General features: G+C 40.7%; 1 protein-coding gene across 8 annotated transcripts in view; it reads left to right on the forward strand.

The window, feature by feature from the left end:
- LOC130738037 (uncharacterized) overlaps positions 1 to 19,544 on the forward strand; it is a 46,419-nt gene extending 26,875 nt beyond the window's left edge. Inside the window, exons 4-7 of one of the 8 annotated variants that reach the window (XR_009019115.1) lie at positions 14,974 to 15,051; positions 18,176 to 18,431; positions 18,549 to 18,893; positions 19,328 to 19,544. The gene's annotated coding sequence lies outside the window, so the exon portion shown is untranslated. Of the gene's footprint in view, positions 1 to 14,973; positions 15,052 to 18,175; positions 18,894 to 19,327 lie in introns of all 8 variants that reach the window. The other 7 variants (XR_009019114.1, XR_009019120.1, XR_009019117.1 and 4 more) reach the window with 7 other exon arrangements.
- Positions 19,545 to 22,912: the final 3,368 nt, after the last annotated feature.

Genomic DNA, 22,912 nt, shown 5'->3' on the forward strand with positions numbered 1-22,912 from the left:
CTGCTCAACGAGCAAAGAGTATCAACATACTCGGAAACTACCTGTTTCCCCGGCTTATCTCTCAGATAGCCCAACAACACAACTGCTTCTCGAGCACAAGAGTATCAACGTACTCAGAACTTATTAATTTTCTCAACACTGGGATCCGACAGCACTTCCCCTTTTCCAAAACTAAGATTTGAATCCTAAGCTTTCTTTCGAGTTTGTTGTCATTATTTGAAGATTTAGAGGTTGTTTAATGTCTTATGAATTTTCCTTATAAAATAGTTTCAATTTAGTCTTATCGCAAATCTTATGAGTTTCCAAGATCGCATAATCCCAATTAACTCCCCGAGAATGTCTCGATCCACTAAGACCATAACAAGGCCCGAATCTTCGTTCGTCCTATCAAACTTTCTCCAAAATGTCAAAATAAAATCGGCATGACCTGCCTGTTATTCTCACTCCTCAGTACCACAGATATATGTGAAATGACATTGGTAAATCAGCACAGTCAACAAACATGTCACATATATCAACACATCCTAGAATAACCACGTAGCACTTAGCATATAAAGCAAATATCACACATCCTAGATTAACCATTTAGCACGTACCATGTAATTCAATCTCAAAAACAGTCAGTAGATGAATCATCTACATTGTCAGCCGAAGCCTCAGAAAACATTTTCCCAGTCAGACACAAACAAGTGCATAAACAGTAAATCAAGTCGAATACGTCGACACCTAAAGCATTAGCTAATAGTTCAGTGAGAAGCCCTCACCTGTAGATTCTCCAGGGTTCTCTTCGAACGTTCCTTCACAATCAGCTCCTTGTTCTTCGGGAAATTCCGCAAAAGAACCTTTAGAGCAACACCACAGAAATCAATCACAATGAGTCAGAAACTCAGCAAACAATAGATACTAGGGTTACACGAAGTAGCATATACTCCGAGGTACGATAATCTAGCGCGAAAGAACAAGTTTTCGAAAAAAGAATTTTCTTCCTCCTCCTAGGGTGCTCACGGCCACACATGGTAATTGTGTGTGTCGATTTTTCTTCGATCAAACTTGGTTCTAAGGTTATTATTAGTCGTAACTAAGGTTAATCTAAACTCGGAAAAATTATCGGATTGAAAACTGTCGCAGGGGTATTTTGGTCAATATTTTTAGCTCAGAATTTCAAAATTGGAATTTCGAAAAGCAAATTGGATGGGGACGTCACCAACGATGTTTATGACGACTAATCCTACTAGCACTAAGCTAAGGCGATAGTTTTCAGCCCAAAGGACGAAACTTTGCCCCAAAATGGGTATTTGAAGCAGAATTGAAACTCGACGGTAGTTTTTCGAGAATCGGCGTAATATTATTCGCTAAACATGCTCTTGGGCACGTAGGGAAGATGTTTAGATAGAAAAATGAAGTTATCTGGATAGTTTTGCAAAAACCTCAAAACTAAGAGCACAGAAAGACATAGTGAAAAGCTACGGAAACGACGATCAGAGGTAAGGATTAGCGACTATACCTCGATACCTTCAAGTAGCAACTGTTGAATCGACGATCAAGCAAGAAATGGCGAAAATCTTCTTCTCCTCCTCTCCTCTCAAACTCGCGGCCTCTTGGGAAGAAAATGGGTAAGTTTTGCAATTTTTCTCATTTTCTTGTTATATATAGAGGATGGAAAAACGCGGGAAAATGAAAGTTTCGCGATTCCGATTTTTCCGGCTTCATTCTCCGTGAATTCTAAGATAGGTTTTGGCGACAGAATTCCAAAACTCAAAAGTGGTTTCTTGGATTTTAGGTGCATAATGCAAAGTCAATGTAAATCTATTTTACCCGATAAGTTACTTTTTGAAGTGGATGTCGGAAGAGAAAACTTCCTTCTGAAGAAAGATTGAAAACATCAAGAGAAATGGGTGTACGCGTGTGGAATCTTCATTTGAAGCTCCGAATAGAAAAAGTCTTCATCGTCCGTTGATTTTAGGTTTCTTGAACTATTAGGGTTTTGGTTTCGGCAAACTTCCGAGTATTGGAATTTGACGTTCGTACATTCCAGGGTTTCGTATCGAAATGCTTGTTTATAGACGAATAAGAGAAGTTCTAACATTTCTCTGAAGATTTTTGGAATTAGTTTCCATCGTGTCTTAAAGTGTAAATTAGCTATTTACTAGCGTTTTTGCCCTAGGTTTGAGCGTATATTAGTCGTGCTATAACTTTTATCGACTTCGATACACTCCTTAGACTTTTCCTGAACTTCCTCCTTCATAAATTTATTTCATTTAGTAAACTCTTGTTCAGGTTTCCCTTCACGATACATTAACCCTAATCGTGAATAGGATTTTATTCACTTATTCTAAACTTAAAAACTTGGGTCTTACATTACCACCCTCCAAAAAGAAAGTTTCGACCTCGAAACTTAAGGGTCAGTAAAAAGTTCTGGATATTGTTCTTGGATCTTCTCCTTCAGCTCCCATGTCTCATCACCGGTGTCTTTGTTCCAAATGACTATCACTAACTCGATCTCTTTTCCTCTTAACTGTTTTATCCTAGTGTCACCAATGCTAATTGGCGGTGTCTCGAAAGACAGATCATCCTTCCACTCAATGTCATCCAGCTCGATAACATGTGTCGGATCCGCAATATACTTCCTCAGTTGTGACACATGGAATACGTTATGAATGTTCGATAGAAATGGTGGTAGTGCAATCTGATATGCGACTGGTCCTACTCGACGAGTAATTTGATAGGGTCCAATGAACTTTGGTGTAAGCTTCTTTGACTTGATTGCTCGACCAACTCCCGTAGTCTGTGTAACGCGCAGAAATACATGATCTCCTTCTTCAAATTCTAGAGTTCTGCGCCTTTGATCTGCATAACTCTTCTGTCTACTCTGAGAAGTCTTCATTTTCTCTCTGATCTGCTTGATCTTCTCGGTTGTCTGTTGCAGAAGTCCTGGCCCTACTAACAGATTCTCTCCATTTTGATATCAACACAAAGGTGTTCTACACTTGCGGCCATACAAAGCCTCATACGGTGCCATACCTATGCTCGTATGAAAACTGTTGTTGTATGTGAACTCAATCAATGGCAATAGGTTATCCCAACTGCCCTTGTTGTCTAACACGCAAGCTCGTAGCAAATCCTCCAATGATTGGATAGTTCTCTCAGTCTGTCCATCAATCTGTGGATGATAAGCAGAACTTAATCTCAGCCTCGTTCCCAGAGCCTCCTGAAGAGCTCCCCAAAAATGTGAAGTAAACTTTGGATCTCGATCGGAAACAATACTGGTCGGTACCCCATGAAGTCGTACAATCTCAGCTATATATATCTCTGATAGTTTCTCCACGTTGTACGTGGTTCTCACAGGTATGAAATGAGCCGACTTAGTCAGTCGATCCACTATTACCCAAATTGAATCATATCCTTTCTGAGTTCTTGGCAACACCACGACGAAATCCATCGATATGCTATCCCATTTCCATTCTGGTACATCCAAGCTTTGTAGCATACCTGAAGATTTCTGATGTTCCACCTTCGCTTTCTGACAGGTTAAACATGCAGCCACATACTCAGCCACTTGTCTTTTCATTCCTGGCCACCAAAAATTCACCTTCAAGTCCTGATACATCTTTTTCATTACAGGATGAATGCTCAACTTGCTCTTGTGACCTTCGTCCATAATCAACCTCCTCAAGTCGGGGTTGTTTGGTACGCAAACTCTATCCTTACACCGTAGGATATTGTCACTTCCTACCTTGAATTCCGGGTCCTTACCCTGAATTACCAAGTTCCTTTTCCCGAGTAGAAATTCATCTTGCAACTGTTGGTCTCGGATTTCTTCCATCAATCCATTGGCAATTCTGATCATTCCGAACTTCAGTTCTCCCTCGGATAATCTCACGTCCAAGCTCAAATCTTGAAATTGTTCCAGCAATTGCAGCTCTTTAACCATCATCGACGAGTTATGCATCTTCCTGCTCAAGGCATCAGCAACAACGTTAGCCTTTCCAGGATGATATTGTAGGGTAAACTCGTAATCCTTGAGAAATTCCATCCAGCGTCGTTGTCTCATGTTCAGCTCCTTCTGCTCGAACAGGTACTTTAAACTCTTATGATCACTGAATATGGTGAAATTGCATCCATATAAGTGATGTCTCCAAATCTTTAGTGAAAATACGATGGCAGCGAGTTCTAAGTCATGAGTCGGATAGTTCTTCTCATGAACCTTCAGTTGTCGTGAAGCATAAGCCACCACTTTCCGATGTTGCATCAGCACACATCCCAAACCTTGATGCGAAGCATCACAATACACCTCATAAGGTTCCTCTGGTTGCGGTAGAACGAGTACAGGTGACGTCGTCAACCGTTCCTTCATCGTCTGGAAACTAGTTTCGCACGCTTCGGTCCATGCAAAAGGTTGATCCTTCCTCGTAAGTTGAGTCAAAGGTCCAACAATCTTGGCGAAATTCTCGATGAAACGACGATAATATCCCGCCAAACCAACGAAACTCCTGATCTCAGTCACTGTCTTTGGCCGTTCCCATGACAATACGGTCTCTACCTTTGCTGGGTCCACAGCTATACCCTCCTTAGAGATCACATGGCCTAAGAATTTTACTTCTTCGAGCCAAAATTCACACTTAGAAGGGTTGGCGTACAACTCCTTCTCCCTCAGCACTTGTAAGACTTGTCGCAAGTGCCCCTCATGATCCTCAACATTCTTTGAGTAGATCAGAATATCGTCGATAAACACCACGACGAATTGATCTAAGAATGTATGGAAAGTCCTGTTCATGTAATCCATGAAAATGGCAGGTGCGTTTGTCACCCCAAATGGCATCACTAAATACTCATAGTGTCCATAACGAGTTCTGAATGCCGTCTTCTGGATATCCTCAGTTTTGACTCTGATTTGATGATAACCCGACTTCAGGTCTATCTTCGAGAATATCGCAGCTCCTCGCAGTTGATCCATCAAATCATCAATTCTAGGTAACAGATACCTATTCTTGACGGTTACTTTGTTCAATTGCCGGTAGTCGACACATAATCTAGATTTCCCGTCCTTCTTCTTCACCAATAGGACTGGCGCTCCCCAAGGTGAAATGCTTGGTCGGATAAATCCCTTCGACAGAAGATCTTCTAGTTGGGACTTCAATTCCACTAACTCCGTAGGTGCCATACGATATGGTGCAATCAAAATCGGCCCTGTTCCCGGTACGATGTCAATAGCAAATTCAATGTCGCGTACAGGCGGCAATCCAGGTACATCGCCAGGAAAAACATCTGTGAAGTCTTTCACCACTGGAATATTGTCAACTTCCGGATTCCCTTTACTCTCCAAACTCAGCAATACGGAATACTCTTGAGATCCCTCGTTCAAAGAGACGCTAATGTGATTGGCAGATAGATACTCGGAAAGATCCGAGTCAGGAAACACCACTCTCTTTCGGTTGCAGTCCAAAAGACAATGATAGTGGGACAACCAGTCCATTCCTAGGATAACATCTAGGTTCTTGAGAGTTAGGCACACTAGGTTAGCATGGTAGACTCTATCTCTATATGTTACTGGACAATACATACATGTCGTATTAGCAAGTAGAGTTTTGGCAGGGGTTGTAACTATAAGATCGAAGCTCAAAGCAGTAATAGGAAGTTTTAATTTGGTCGCACATTCCCTAGAGATAAATGAATGCGTTGCACCAGAATCGAAAAGTACAGTTAGGAGATTACCGTCAATCTCGCAGTCTCCTCTGATCAGCCCATCGACCCCTTCAGTATCTTCACCATCCATGGTGTAGACTCTTGCCTTTGTAGTAGGACGCTTTCCACGAGCAGTGTTGACGGTTGGTTCCGTCTTGGGTATCCTGCACTGAGCGGCAGTATGCCCCAATTTGTTACAATTGAAGCATTGAGGTCTCGTGTCGGGACAAGCACGAGCATAGTGTCCCGGCTTCCCACACTTAAAGCAAGTCATCTCCCTGTACACAGTCTGGTTTCCAGAACCACCAGCAGCACCCACCATGGGTCTGTAAGATCCTGAAGCAAATCCTCTACCAGCAGGACGTTGGTATGGCCTCCTGCTCTGAAATTTCCCTCTGCCTTGGAAATTTTGAGATCCCGACCTTATCGGCCCTCCAGTTCCAGCACGGTTCAGCCTTCGGTTCTTCATCAGCTCCACCTCTGTGGCTTTCTCCACCAAAGACTGGTAACGCATGATTCCTAGCGGTCTCACTGAGTCCTCGATGTCAGGCCTCATTCCATTAACAAAGCGCTTGCACATGTAGCGCTCATCAACATGATCATTGAAAAATTGGAAATGTTTTGCCAGAGTTTCCAACTTGGAAGCAAATTCTACTACAGACATACCTCCTTGACGGAGTGTCAGGAACTGTGCCTCCCGCTCATCCCGAGCACTTGTTGGAAAATACTTTTCCAAGAACGCAGTCCGAAAAGAGTTCCAATTGATCTCCTCATGATTAGCTTCCATAATCCCCCTGGTGCCCCTCCAGCAGTACTCAGCATCACCTAGCAGCAGATAAGTTGCCATGCCCACCTTGGCACCCTCAACAGTCTGCAATACGCCAAATATCTTCTCAATCTCCTGGATCCAGAGATCCGCTTTGTCCGGGTCAGTACCACCCGAGAACTTTGGTGGATCTTGCCTCCTGAAGTCATTCAGGCCTTTGTTCTGGTCCAGTGTCACTTCCCTCTGACGTTGATGCTGATCACGTGCCTCCTCAGCAGCACGCCTCATAGCATTATCGTTCGCTTGTGCTGTCACAGCTTGGGCCATAGTGGCCATCATCTCAGCTAATTGATTAGTGTTCACCATGTTCTGTTAAGTCAAACAAACAGTTAGTACTCATCATAAGATAGCATCTAACATAACTATACAATATGATTAAGCAATAACTTCAATCAATTCTAAGCGAAGAATCGCTTGCAGACAATCAATTTTCACTCTTTGCAGAGTCACACAACCTAGCACAGAAGACCTATTCCCCAAAGACTCCCGAAAGACTCGACAAGCTCTGATACCACAATGTAACACCCCGATTTCGGTAGCGTCACTTTAGTAACCAAAAAGAAACTTTAAGCGGAAAAACGTGAATATATATTTTTTTTTCCATAATACAAACAAACACTGAAAGGAATAAACTCGACAACGAAAGATAACAGAACTAATATACAATAAAAATCACAGCCCCCGCTGTAAGTAGCAAACCACGTCACGAGTAAACCTCCAGTGACGGGAAGTAAGAAAAGTAACGCCCGTAGGCAATATGTACAAACCAACAGGAAAGGTTAAGTGTCCGCAACACAAACCTTCAAAAATGAGAATAAGTTAGCCCAATCGGCCTAAAACAAGACCTCCAAGCCCAACCAACTCTCTGTGATCCCCGTAGAGGAACCACACAAAAAGCTATAGGCGGGAAACTACCCTGTCCCCAAAGAAAACAATGACGGTCAGAGCTAAGACTCTACTCCTACACTAATCCTATCTCGAGGAGCTCACACCAGCACTCAAAACTATGTGCTAACATGATCGTCGTGCGAATCTGAATCCAGAACGACCAAGTCTATAAACACTATCCGTCCTCCTCTCGCAACCGCGATGCGCTCCGGTGCTGGCCCCACGGGCTTAGGGCCCGAGCCAAGATCATCAATGATAGCAACGGCAGGTGAGCTAGACTCTGAAGAAGTCACTCCCACCGGCTCCTCCTCGGAGGGGTCCTCATCCTCCGAAGATAACGGTGGTGGTGGTGGTCCTACTCCTGGTTCGCAGTGCACGCCAGGTGGCAAGTTGAAGCTAACAGTGCATCTCCTCAGCACTCCTTCCGTCAAGTGTCCTAAGCAGTCGACACGATCCTCCATGATCCTCCCCGAGTACGTCGCTCGATGGCTAGCGGGGTCGACCACCCACGCGCCGGGGTCATCCTGATCTATCATCTCATATCTAGTCCCCCCCGAAGGGTGGACCATCGTGAACCAATCCGCTAAAGACATCTGACAAAGGGCGTAGTCCGCCAAAGCACACACAGAAGACGCGAGGGTCAACTCCAAAGAATTATGTAAATAATAATCTCAATAGGTACAGATAAGAGACAGCCGCTTAGCTTATAAGTTAAAGATAGCATCCTAGGGTTGCATATTCCACAATGAATATCAACGACAGTAATAACAAATAGCATGCATCAAATAGGATTAACAAGTATCAAACACACTCAGCAACTAAGTCAGTATGCATGTTGCATGAAATGCAAATGCCGGTTAACCCAGTTAACCAAATGCATTCCGGAAGGGATGGACATCAACGGATCAGCCCTAGCACCAGCCACGGTGGGACCATTTCGGCCCGCGTGTCTCTTACTCCAACAACAACGGTAGTAAGATCAGCATAAAACCCGAAGGCTTGCCATTTCAGTCTGCTACTAAGAGTCGCCTAATAGCGCTCTTACGCGGAAATTCGGGTCTTATGACCATTTTGGAATCCACCGAGGTCCGAAGTCCGTCTCGTGTTAATACCTTATTAATGGTGCATGAATGCAAAATGATTAGCCAAACAACGTCTCCGACCTCACTCGACATGTCGCCACGTGTTCTGGCTAACTTATTGTCTCTAAAAACCTACCCTAAGGTAAAGTCGATTCTGCGACAAAAGACAATCCTTTACAACAACACATTCTCTCATGATGATCTCCAAATCATCCGACTCATCTCAATCCGATGGTCAAAACTGCTCAACGAGCAAAGAGTATCAACATACTCGGAAACTACCTGTTTCCCCGGCTTATCTCTCAGATAGCCCAACAACACAACTGCTTCTCGAGCACAAGAGTATCAACGTACTCAGAACTTATTAATTTTCTCAACACTGGGATCCGACGGCACTTCCCCTTTTCCAAAACTAAGATTTGAATCCTAAGCTTTCTTTCGAGTTTGTTGTCATTATTTGAAGATTTAGAGGTTGTTTAATGTCTTATGAATTTTCCTTATAAAATAGTTTCAATTTAGTCTTATCGCAAATCTTATGAGTTTCCAAGATCGCATAATCCCAATTAACTCCCCGAGAATGTCTCGATCCACTAAGACCATAACAAGGCCCGAATCTTCGTTCGTCCTATCAAACTTTCTCCAAAATGTCAAAATAAAATCGGCATGACCTGCCTGTTATTCTCACTCCTCTGTACCACAGATATATGTGAAATGACATTGGTAAATCAGCACAGTCAACAAACATGTCACATATATCAACACATCCTAGAATAACCACGTAGCACTTAGCATATAAAGCAAATATCACACATCCTAGATTAACCATTTAGCACGTACCATGTAATTCAATCTCAAAAACAGTCAGTAGATGAATCATCTACATTGTCATCCGAAGCCTCAGAAAACATTTTCCCAGTCAGACACAAACAAGTGCATAAACAGTAAATCAAGTCGAATACGTCGACACCTAAAGCATTAGCTAATAGTTCAGTGAGAAGCCCTCACCTGTAGATTCTCCAGGGTTCTCTTCGAACGTTCCTTCACAATCAGCTCCTTGTTCTTCGGGAAATTCCGCAAAAGAACCTTTAGAGCAACACCACAGAAATCAATCACAATGAGTCAGAAACTCAGCAAACAATAGATACTAGGGTTACACGAAGTAGCATATACTCCGAGGTACGATAATCTAGCGCGAAAGAACAAGTTTTCGAAAAAAGAATTTTCTTCCTCCTCCTAGGGTGCTCACGGCCACACATGGTAATTGTGTGTGTCGATTTTTCTTCGATCAAACTTGGTTCCAAGGTTATTATTAGTCGTAACTAAGGTTAATCTAAACTCGGAAAAATTATCGGATCGAAAACTGTCGCAGGGGTATTTTGGTCAATATTTTTAGCTCAGAATTTCAAAATTGGAATTTCGAAAAGAAAATTGGATGGGGACGTCACCAACGATGTTTATGACGACTAATCCTACTAGCACTAAGCTAAGGCGATAGTTTTCAGCCCAAAGGACGAAACTTTGTCCCAAAATGGGTATTTGAAGCAGAATTGAAACTCGACGGTAGTTTTTCGAGAATCGGCGTAATATTATTCGCTAAACATGCTCTTGGGCACGTAGGGAAGATGTTTAGATAGAAAAATGAAGTTATCTGGATAGTTTTGCAAAAACCTCAAAACTAAGAGCACAGAAAGACATAGTGAAAAGCTACGGAAACGACGATCAGAGGTAAGGATTAGCGACTATACCTCGATACCTTCAAGTAGCAACTGTTGAATCGACGATCAAGCAAGAAATGGCGAAAATCTTCTTCTCCTCCTCTCCTCTCAAACTCGCGGCCTCTTGGGAAGAAAATGGGTAAGTTTTGCAATTTTTCTCATTTTCTTGTTATATATAGAGGATGGAAAAACGCGGGAAAATGAAAGTTTCGCGATTCCTATTTTTCCGGCTTCATTCTCCGTGAATTCTAAGATAGGTTTTGGCGACAGAATTCCAAAACTCAAAAGAGGTTTCTTGGATTTTAGGTGCATAATGCAAAGTCAGTGTAAATCTATTTTACCCGATAAGTTACTTTTTGAAGTGGATGTCGGAAGAGAAAACTTCCTTCTGAAGAAAGATTGAAAACATCAAGAGAAATGGGTGTACGCGTGTGGAATCTTCATTTGAAGCTCCGAATAGAAAAAGTCTTCATCGTCCGTTGATTTTAAGTTTCTTGAACTATTAGGGTTTTGGTTTCGGCAAACTTCCGAGTATTGGAATTTGACGTTCGTACATTCCAGGGTTTCGTATCGAAATGCTTGTTTATAGACGAATAAGAGAAGTTCTAACATTTCTCTGAAGATTTTTGGAATTAGTTTCCATCGTGTCTTAAAGTGTAAATTAGCTATTTACTAGCGTTTTTGCCCTAGGTTTGACGTATATTACTCGTGCTATAACTTTTATCGACTTCGATACACTCCTTAGACTTTTCCTGAACTTTCTCCTTCATAAATTTATTTCATTTAGTAAACTCTTGTTCAGGTTTCCCTTCACGATACATCAACCCTAATCGTGAATAGGATTTTATTCACTTATTCTAAACTTAAAAACTTGGGTCTTACATTCTCCTTCACAAAACCCTCTAATTTCCTTCACCAACCCCTTCTCATAATTCCCCTTTCTCTCAAAACTTGAACATCACTCTTTTCTTCCAATAAAATCCACGCAATCGCCTAAGATGGGAAAGAAACAGAGCAAGGAAAACCCAGATCGGGAGGGAAAGTGCGACAGAGAAGGAGAGAGAACGACGTTCGCATGGCAGAGCTCCGGTGGTGTGGTGGCTGGAGGTTGGAACTCGTCGCGGAGATGAGAAAGGGAACCCAGATCTAGATCCAGATCGGGAATAAGGGAAGAAAGTCAATCTCTCTCTTTCGATCTCTTCCTCTTTCTTTGATGGCTGGGCAATGAGAGATGGGGTTGGTTTCTGGGTGGTGGTGGCTCAGCGGCTGGGTTTGGGTGATGGTTGGGTTTCAAGGTGGAGCTTCCGGTTAATGGGGTTCATGGTGGTTGAAACCTGCTCTAGAATGGGACAACAAAGAGGGGGTGGGGTTCGATTTATCAATTTTATAATGATTCATTTCTAACTGAACAATTGTGGGTGCTGGTTGAAGACACTGCCAGAATTGCCAGTGGCATTGTTCCTGTTGTGAATGGAGACTTGAAGTACATTGAACAAGACCTGCACCGATTCATTTACGGGCATTTTTGTTTTCTTTACAGTCTTGACATGGAACTATTGGGCGCCTAAGGGACTGTTGTTGAGGCTTTGTTCCTCCTCTTTTAGTTCCTTTACTTCTTTCGTATTTTACTGCTACATTTCCTTCACAGATGAAGAGATTAGCTGGGGTTTGATGTACAGGGTCAGCTTGTGTCCCTTCCTATTATCAATATATTTGATCTTAAAAAGAATAATGATTCAATTCTATCTTTTGATTGTAACTTTGGCTGATAGTTATTTTTGGTCAATTCTGTAGATGGATCCCGTGTTAGCCATTTTTGGTTGATTGTGGGTTGATTTTTGTTTTCGAAAAGGTTAATTTGTGGGTAAATTTTCTGGGTTTGACGGGAGGGGATGATCTTGATTTTCATGTTCTGGGTTTAGTTGTTTGTTGAAGAACATGAAAAATGTGAAGAAGATGATTTAATTTGCTGGGTTCAAGTTTGGTTGAAGCAAACAAATTCTGGGTTGGAGATTGTGAAAGAGAAGAACATTGATGATATATCTGTTAATTGATTTTTGGGTTTAATTGATTTAGTTTTATATATATTAATTAGTTTTATTTTTGTTAATTAAATTAAAATTTCTGATGTGTTATTTATTTTTTTAAATTTCATGTAAGCACCATTGACACAGTCAGCGTGACAAATCATCACTCGCCGGAGTCCGGGGCTCCAAACGATTTTCAAACATGAGGACCTTTTCCAATAATTTTTCCGGCGAGGGACCTAGGTCAGACGGCAATACAAAGACATGGACTAATATGTTGTTTAACCCTAGATTTAAATGACTTGTAAATAGGAAGTGAAGGTATGAAAAACGATAGAAATGGGGGATTTGAATAGCGTTTTCAATCTAAAACTTTTCCCACTTGAGATTTTAACAAATCTCTTCAAACACCGAGAATAAAAGTGCTAAGATAAGAGTTGAGGAAAGCACACAATGATTTTATCCTGGTTCACTTGATGAATCCCTCAAGCTAATCCAGTCCACCCGTTAAGGTGATTTCTTCCTTCTTAGAATGAAGGCAATCCACTAATCAGAGTTTGTTACAACTGCACTTGCAACCTACAAAGTGACTAACAATACAATGACTTAGTTATCACTAAGATTCACTCTCTTAGTCTTCTCATGGATCTGACCAACCTTGGTCTCCTTAAGGAAAAACAAACAACTGTTTGAAAGTTTGGGTTTACACAGAAATGCTTCTCAGAAAGCTAATAGTAAACACAATAGAAACAATGTGAAGAAATATTGCTTAAGAGAATATTTGAATATCGCGTGAGCTTGAACAAAGTTTCTTAGGCGGCATCTTTCATCGTCAGCCTCTTTATATACTCCAAGGATTAAGGTTTGGACGTTTGCATGGAATGCTACCGTTGGAGGGCAGATCTGGGTTTTCCAGGTTCTGCTGTGGTTGAATAAGTTAGGTAAGGTCGTCAGGAGTAGTACAATTGCTTTTGTACTTTGGATAGTGACATGACCTTTATCCTAGTTGACTTCTGATCAGAGCGACGCTTCATGTTGGAACTTGTGAAGCTTGGTGATCAGAGTCAGAGGGAAGCTTTGATCCTATGACCTTTGTACCTTCTGCTTCTGGACTCAGAGGAGAAGTACTTGGTCTTCAGAGCCAGCTTACTCTTGGACTTCTGAATCTTCACTACTCAGCTTCTGGACCTTCAGAGCTTCTGGACCTTCAGAGCTTCTGATTGTAAGACCCAAGTTTTTAAGTATAGGATAAGTGAATAAATTCCTATTCACGATTAGGTTTGATGTATCGTGAAGGGAAACCTGAACAAGAGTTTAATAAATGAGATAAATTTTATGAAGGAGAAAGTTCAGGAAAAGTCTAAGGATTGTATCAAAATCGATAAAAGTTATAGCACGACTAATATTCGCCTAAACCTAGGGCAAAGGCACTAGTAAATAGCTAATTTATACTTTAAGACACGATGGAAACTAATTCCAAAAATCTTCAGAGAAATGTTAGAACTTCTCTTATTCGTCTATAGACAAGCGTTTCGATACGAAACCCTAGAATGTACGAACGTCAAATTCCAATACTCAGAAGTTTGCCGAAACCAAAACCCTAATAGTTCAAGAAACCTAAAATCAACCGACGATGAAGACTTTTTCTATTCGGAGCTTCAAATGAAGATTCCACACGCGTATACCCATTTCTCTTGATGTTTCCAATCTTTCTTCAGAAGGAAGTTTTCTCTTCCGACACTCACTGCAAAAAGTAGTTTTTCGGGTAAAATAGATTTACACCGACTTTGAATCGTTTACCTTAATTCCAAGAAACCTCTTTTGAGTTTTGGAATTCTGTCGCCAAAACCTATCTTAGAATTCACGGAGGAACGCGCAGGAAAAATCGGAATCGCGAAATTTTCATTTTTCCGCATTTTCCAAAACCTATAAATAGGCGGGAAATGAAAAAATTTGGCAAAAACTCACCCATTTCTCTCTCAAACCCGCGATCTTCATTGGAGGAGGAGGAGGATTTGATTTTCGCTGTTTCTTGCCCGATTGCTTCACAGTTCGTTGCTACTTGAAGACTACGAGGTATAGTTGCTATCCCTCACTTCTGATCGTCGTTTCTGTCGACTTCTTCTATGTCTTTTTGTGCTCAAAGTTTGGAGCTTTTTGTAAAACTGTCCAAATAGCTTGATTTTAGTGTCTAAACATCTTCCCTACTTGCCCAAGAGTACTTCTAGCGGATTACATTTTGCCGAATGTCGCCGGAATGCCGCCGGAATCAATTTCTATGAGAAATACCCATTTTTAAGCAAAGTTGCAACCTTTAAGCTGAAAACTATCGACTTAGCTTAGTGCTAGTAGGATTAGTCGTCATAAACGTCGTTGTTGACATCCCTATCAAATTTATTTTTCGAAAATCCAGTTTTGAAATTCTGAGCTGAAAATAATGACCAAAATACCCCTGCGACAGTTTTTGATCCGAAAATTTTTCTGAGCTTAGATTCGTCTTAGTTACGGCTAATGATAACCTAGGAAACAAGTTTGATCGAAGAAAAATCAGCCCACCTAATTGTGCATAGTGGCCGAGAACTCCTCGTCAAGGGGAGGGGGGGGAGGGGAGGAAATTTCGTTTTTCGAAAACTTGTCCGATTTCGTTAGATTATCGTACCTCGGAGTATATGCTACTTCTTGTAACCCTAGTATCTATTGTTTGCTGAGTTTCTGACTCATTGTGATTGATTTCTGTGGTTTTTGCTCTAAAGGTTCTTTTGAGGAATTTCCCGAAGAACAAGGAGTTGATTGTGAAGGATCGTTTGAAGAAAACCCTGGAGGAGCTACAGGTGAGGGCTACTCACTGAACTATTAGCTAATGCTTTAGGTGTCGACGCATTCGACTTGATTTACTGTTTATGCACTTGTTTGTGTTTGACTGGAAAATGTTTTCTGAGGCTTCGGCTGACAATGTAGATTATCCATCTACTGACTGTTTTTGAGTTTGAATTACATGCTACGTGCTAAATGGTTAATCTAGGATGTGTGATATCTACTTTATATGCTAAGTGCTACGTGGTTAATCTAGGATGTGTTTATATATGAGCTATGATTGTTGGACTGTGCTGATTTAACTATGTTATTACACGTAAATCTGTGGTACTGGAGAGTGAGGATAGCGGGCAGGTCATGCCAAATTTTTATGAGATTTTGAGAAAGTTTGACGGGACGAACGGAGTTCGGGCCTTGTTATGGTTTTAGTGGATCGAGACATTCTCTGGGAATTGCTTGGGATTATGGGATCTTTGAAACTCATAGGAATTACGATAAGACTAAATGGAAACTATTTTTACAAGGAAAATTCATAAGACATTAAACAACCTCTAAACCTTTAAATAATGATAACAATCTCGGATGCAAGCTTAGGATTGGATTTTAGTTTTGAAAAATGAGAAATGTCGTCGAAATCCAAGTTTTAGGGAAATTGTAAGTTCTGAGTATGTTGATACTCCCTCGCTCTTGGAGCAGTTTGTTTAGCCATCCAAGGGATGTGCCGAGAAGCTTCACTAAGGCGTGAGACCTTGTGAAAGCGTGAATCTTCACTGAGGCGTGAGACCTCGTGAAAAGCATGGATCTTCACTGAGGCGTGAGACCTCGTGAATAGCATGGAACTTCACTGAAGCGTGAGACTTCGTGCAAGTGTTTAAATTCACTAAGGCGTGAGACCTCGTGAAAGCATAAAACTTCACTGGAGCGTGAGACTTCGTGAAAGCATTGATGAAGTTATCGTGAGTGATTGCACTCTTTTTTTATGATTCATTGTATTTTGTCGCAGAATCGACATTTACCTTAGGGTATTCTTTTAGAGACAATAAGTTAGCTAGAACACGTGGCGACGTGTCGAGTGAGGTCGGAGACGTTGTTTGGCTAATCACTTTGCATTCATGCACTCATTTTGAGGTTAATACACGGCGTGATACCGGACCTCGATGGATTCCAAAATGGTCATAAGACCCGGATTTCCATATAAGAACACTGCGGTGATTCTTAGTAGCAGACGGAAATGGCAGACCTTCGGGTTCACTGTTGATCTGACTACGCTTTGTGTGGTGTAAGAGACACGCGAGCAGAAATGGTCCCACCGTGGCTGGTGTTAGGGCTGACTTGTTGATGCCCATCTTTCCGGAATGCATCTTGTCAACCAGCATTGCATTTCATGCAACACGCATACTAACTTAGTCGCTGAGTGTGATTGATACTTGTTAAACCTATTTGATGCATGCTAATTGTTATTATCGTCTTTTATATTCATTGTGAAATATATACAACCCTAGGATGCTATCTCTAACTTATAAGCCTAAGTGGCTACTTCTTATCTTTACCTATTGGATTTATTACTTACATAATTCTTTGGAGTTGACCCTCGCGTCTTTTGTGTGTGCTTTGGCGGACTACGTCCATTGTCAGATGTCTATGGCAGACTGGCTTACGATGGTCCACCCCTCGGGGGGACCCGGTTTGAGATGCTGGACCAGGATGACCCCGGTTCATGGGTGGTCGACCCCGCGGGCCACCGTGCGACCTATTCGGGGCGGATTATGGAGGACCGCGTCGACCGACTGGGACACCTGACGGAGGGAGTGCTGAGGATGTACACCGTGAGCTTCAACTTGCCACCTGGCGTGCACTGCGGACCAGGAGTGGGAGCACCACCACCACCGTCATCTTCTGATGATGAGGACCCCTTAGAGGAGGAGCCTGTGGGAGGGACTTCTGCGGAGTCTAGCTCACCCACCATCGCTGTCATCGATGATCTTGGCTCGGACCCTACGCCCGTGAGGCCAGCACCGGAGCGCATCGGGGTAGCGAGAGGAGGTAGGATGGTGTACATAGACTTGGTCGTTCTGGACTCAGATTCGGACGACGATCACGCTAGCATGTAGGATTGAGTGCTGGTGTGAGCTCCTCGAGATAGGATTAGTGTAGGAGTAGAGTCTAAGCTCTGACCGTCATGCTTCTAGTTGGGGACAGGGTAGTTTCCTGCCGATAGCTTTTTGTGGGGTTTCTCTACGGAAATCACAGAGAGTTGGTTGGACTAGGGGGTCTTGTTTTAGGCCGTTTGGGCTAACTTATTCTCATTTTTTAGGGATGGTGTTGCGAACACTTAACTTTTCCTTTGGACTGTACATATTGCCTACGGGCGCTACTTTTTACTACTTCCCGTCACTAGAGGATACTCGTGACGTGGTTTGTTTCTTACAGCGGGGGCTGTAATTATTATTGTATATTAGTTCCGTTATCTTTTGTTGGGGAGTTTATTTCTTTCAGTCTTTGATTGTATTATCGAAAAAAAATATTCACGTTTTTCCGCTTTAAGTTTCCTTTTGGTTACTAAAGTGACGCCACCGAAATCGGGGTGTTACACTGATCCTTCAGAGCTTCTGATCCTTCAGAGCTTCTGGTCTTCAGAACTTCAAGTGAACTGAATCCATATCAGAGCTTTACTATCTTCAGATCTTCTGAAGCTTATTCTACTGTTCAGATTGAACATAGTGAGTGTGAAAGCGTTGCGGAGGTTACTCTTTGAGCATAGTGCTTCTGATTTATGTGTAATCAGATCAGAGTCAGAGCCTGTCATTAAAACACTCAGAAAACAACGTTAGAGTACCTTAATTGTTCATACACAATAGTTAACATGTAATCATCAAAACATAGAGTTGTACTACTAGATTAATACTTGATCTTACAGGAAGAGCAACACAATAAATCCAGCCTCAGAGACACTAGCCTCATATATCAGGTTTCTGACCACACACAGATACTCTAATGCATGGCATGCTCAAGATGTATATCTCCAAACAAGAAGGCATGACAAGCAGATAATTAACAAAAAAATATTGTATAATTTTGTGGGATAGAAAGATGCTTATCTTTTAGACTAATCGCTTTCTCCTACCTAATTTTGTTGAGCAGTAGCGTGATCAGCACAAACAATTTTAAATTTTGCTTCCGATTGTTGGAATATTAGAGTAGTTGATGCTGTGCCGTGGCAAACCACTGACCAGAAGCAAAATTTCCGGCGGACTCCGGTGCAAATCCCAACTGCCGGTTTTGCTCCCCAAGATTAACACAGCCACGATCTGACCCGTGCACTCGAGGCAGGACGCGATGGAGCCTTCACAAAATATTGCCCAGAATATGGAAATGGAAGAAGTGTGAAGCTAGGAAGGTGAGATCAATACTCGATTGTGCTCTCTTACTCTTGTTCAGCTTTTTCCTTTCTTGTATATAGACCATGGAGAAGACAAAGCAATTAAGCCTAATAATATGATATAATTGTCCATAGCAATATATCAGGAACGGTCAATTTGACCAGGTATTCAAGCTGGAGTCAAGGCTCTCAATCAGATTTTGGATTGTTCAAAGCCATTATTGGTATATTAATTGAATGATATGACAAGAGATAATAATGGTAAATTGCCATTATTTCACAATTCCTTCCCACTTGCAACAATCTTCACCATTCCATGAGGAAAGAACTTTCCATCCATTAGTGAAACCACCTTTCAACCCAAGAAGAGCTTGCCCCTCTGACTCCACACACTTGTTTTTATGGGAACTTTCAACAAAGAAACAGATGCATAGAATTCCCACCACACTAAACAGACTGAACCTGCTGCACCCAAACATGGTGAGATGATTTGCTGAACTCTCTTGGAAAATATTTTGTATCATTGTATGTGTTGAGTGAAGTGAAACCTAGCTAGCTTTAAAGACAGACAGCAATTAGAAGAAGCTAAATCATTCACCAAACAAAGTCAATGAAAAAACCAACTTGTGGCTATTGCTCAATGTCAATATTTGACTGCTTAATTAATGGCTTTAAGTCAAGTCAATTGAACATGGTCCCAGGCAAGACTTTGTGTGCATACTGAAGTCAAGAAAATAATAGATCCCACATCATGTCTCGCTTTACATGCCCTTTTATTTCAATGTAATGGTTGAATTATTTTAATTTGACATATTTACAAATATCTAGTGCTTGGACTAGAATGTGCATGTTTATAAATCATCTATGCGTATCTCATTAAACTGACATTTTTATCTTGCTTGATGTTTATGCAGCTTCTGAGTGAATCTGAGTTCAGCAATTTTGAAATGCATCAATAGAAAAAGTTTAATGCATGTTTGTTTTGGCGTTGAAGCAACGCAAACATGATTTTATGTATCTCAAAACAGTAACTAACTGGGAAGCTAAATTTTGTCATGTTAATTGTGGATCAGAAAAACAGGATTTTGATATGTTGTCTTCAATATGAATCCACGTTTAGTTCAACGAAAATTCAAACACACACCACTTGCTGGATTGCAAACTGTCATGTTTCATTGAAACCATTGAAATGGGATAATCGAAGGTGTTATCGCTAAATCTGGGTGGAAACCGCTCACCAATGGATTGCAAGCTAATTTATGTATGTAGGGATGCTATTTGTTACAAACCAATGAAATGACTATTTTCTTAAATAAATAAACAACTAAAATAGAAGCTATTTCATAAACTTCAGGTATGCAATTGTGTTTATTATTAACAGACAAAGTCATAGATTGTGATTACCTTTAGTGGAGAATACTCACACTTATTCATTGGGATTACCTCTAGTGAAGAAGATTTGTGCTTTAAACAAAAGAAAAGCTATCAAATATCAAATGCTCGCAAAAAAAAAATTCGAACACACTCTCCCTCATAAGACAAAATTTACGTGAAATCCACCTAAATAATGTGTCACACTTTATTCAATTGAAGATAGAGTTCAATTTTATTTGGATAGCTTTCCTGTTGGTAACTCTAGGTTCTACCTTAAAACCGCAATCTTTTTAGAAATAAAATTCTGTCTGCTCTACAAGAAATGTTTTCTTTCTTGCTTAATTCTTCTTATCCATGAGAGGCAGTTGGCATGCTTAATTGGCTCATTATGGAAATTATTGTAATCATACATACCCTCAACAAATATTCTATGTAGTGAGGTTCGTGAAAATATGAAAAACACTAGAAATTGAGGTTTGAATAGGGTTTGAAATAAAAATGGTTTCTTTTTAAGGTTCACTTAAACTCTCAGATTCAAAGGTAGAAGAGTAAAGAGTAAAGAGAGAAACACACAAGGATTTTATTCTGTTTCACTTGAACAAATCCTCAAGTTAATCCAGTCCACCCGTTAAGGTGATTTCTTCCTTCGTCGAATGAAGGTAATCCACTAATCAAAGGTTGTTACGACGGCACTAGCACACCTTGCTCAGTGACTAACAATCCTAAGAACTAGCAAACACCAAGACACACAAGTCTTAGTCTTCTCAAGGCTACTGACCTAACCAGTCCCTTAAGGAAATACAATTAAGAGTTTGAAGGTTTGGGTTTACAAAGATTTGCTTCTAAACAAGCAGAGTGTAAACAAGTTATGAACAATGAAGAAAAAGATTGCTAAGGTTTTCGCTTGAAAGAGAGTTGTATTGCAACGCGGTGTCTTAGTCTTTTTCTTCCTTTCTTAAGCCTTTAAATACTCCAAGCAAGAGGTGATATTTCCGTTGTGAGATTCTATCCGCTGGAGGGTACTTCTGGAAATTCCAGAACGTACAAGGCTGATCCTCGTAGGTAGACTGGTCAGGATAGTACACTGCGAATGTACTATTTGATAGTGACCTTTTGTCCTTTACAGCTGACTTCTGATCTTCAAAGGCGCGTTTCAAATGTTTACTTGTGAAGCTTCTAGTTAGAGTCAAGAGGATGCTTGGATCTTCAGAGCTTCAAGTCTTCAGCTTCTGGACCGGTTCATTCAGAACTTCTGGTCTTCAGAGCCAGTTTTCTTGGGTCTCCAGAATCTTCAAGTCCTCAGAATCTTTGACCGTTCACTTCAGAACTTCTGGTCTTCAGAGTCTTCAGCAGTTGATTCATCAGAGCCCACATCAGAGCTTTAATCTTCAGAACATCTGAAGTAGTCAACTACCGTTCATTTGAACGTAGTGAGTGCAGAAGCGGTTTGGTGGTCAACACTTTGGTCTTTGACTTCTGATGAAAAATCTCTTTCAATCAGAATCAGAACCTGTTTGTCAAATACACAAAAGATAAACGTTAGAGTACCAAAGTTATTCATACTCAAAATATATACATGTTATTATCAAAACCTAGAGATGTACATGAAACCAAATCTTGGTCTTACCGTTCGTACTATATACAAGAAACATGATAAATGGAATTTAAAGTTTTTACGCCTCTTTGAATATATTGTTTGAGCATGTACCTTACTAATGTATAGTTCTAAAGGCATTTTAAAGTCAACTACTTGTTTATACCCGGCTTTCCACGAAGGAACATAATTTAGCTACAAAGAAGTACTTCTTAGCTATAACATTGAAGTAGTTTTGTAGTTTCAATGGTCCTTATTCACACTTGGGGAGCAATAGAAGTGATCTAGATCTGAAACTCTTGCGGAAGTAGAATTTTATAAAAAACTATTCGCTTTTGGTATAAAATGAATCAACCCCTTTTACAAATAAACCTTTTTCCTTTTATAGATAGTGGTGGATACAAGATAGGTATAACCTTAGGTTTAATCACCTAATGGACTATTGGGCCTGATAATACTCAGCCCAAGAGCCCTTGAACCTCGTCTAAGGCCTTGTTTCATCCTGCTAAGTCAAACGCACAAGTGTCCTCACTCGTGGATTTGGAGGGGTGCTCCCATGGCCTCCCTGTAGCTCCCCAACTCTCCAGGCCAGCCAATTTGAGTAGTGACCCGCCCTCTGGTATGCTTTACCAGACTCTCTGATTGCCATAACCATAGCGATTTTGAGGGAGATCGCCACGGCTAAGCTTCCCAGTGCGTGCAGACATACTAACAGAGTGACCATCGCTCAATCCACAAGACACCATGCTTGAAACATAAAGGCTAAAAGTGTCTTAAAATGATGATATTACTGCTGGATAGGATGAATTGATTGGATCTCTATTAAAATACTAGTAAACCTTCATTATAAAAAATGAAATTAAGTGAGTCAAACGACAAGCTACTAAGGTGTATCAACAAACATGTTACTAATTTATCCCAACTAAATGTAAGGCAACTGAAATTAATCCCAGCAAAATACCAATAGTTACTAACAACTAACCATTTTTTTAAAAGAAAATTAACATTTTGCCTATAATATTTATATATATATATATATATTGGTTTGTGATTTGATTCGGATTTCATTTTTATAAAATTTCCCCTTTCTAGAATTCAATCCAATCCATGAATCCTCTCTAATCCATTTTTTTAACTTCAAATCAATTTGGATAGAACATGTTAATAAGATCTATCATACCCATGTGCACCCTACTCTTTTTTTGAAAGATGACTAAATAACATTAAACTTAGACTGATAGAGAGGTTAAAAAGTCTGCAAAAACAAGCAAGTTCACTTCAAAAGGGACTTCCTCAATCCATGTGCAGCCTACTTTAATGACTTAAAATAAATAAAATCATCAACAAAACTAATTCAAAATCATTTTAACGATGATTGTGTAATAAACATAAAATTCACAAATAACCATTTCTAGAAATATGAACAAATCATGTTAATTTATGAAAACATAAATATCTAAAATTTAGTATCACACATGAAGAACTGAACTCGGGAGTTGGGTTTGGGGCCCCCCCTATGGGGCTCCGCGCC

The sequence above is a fragment of the Lotus japonicus genome, chromosome 2 (assembly GCF_012489685.1).
Source record: "Lotus japonicus ecotype B-129 chromosome 2, LjGifu_v1.2".
NCBI lineage: Eukaryota > Viridiplantae > Streptophyta > Magnoliopsida > Fabales > Fabaceae > Lotus > Lotus japonicus.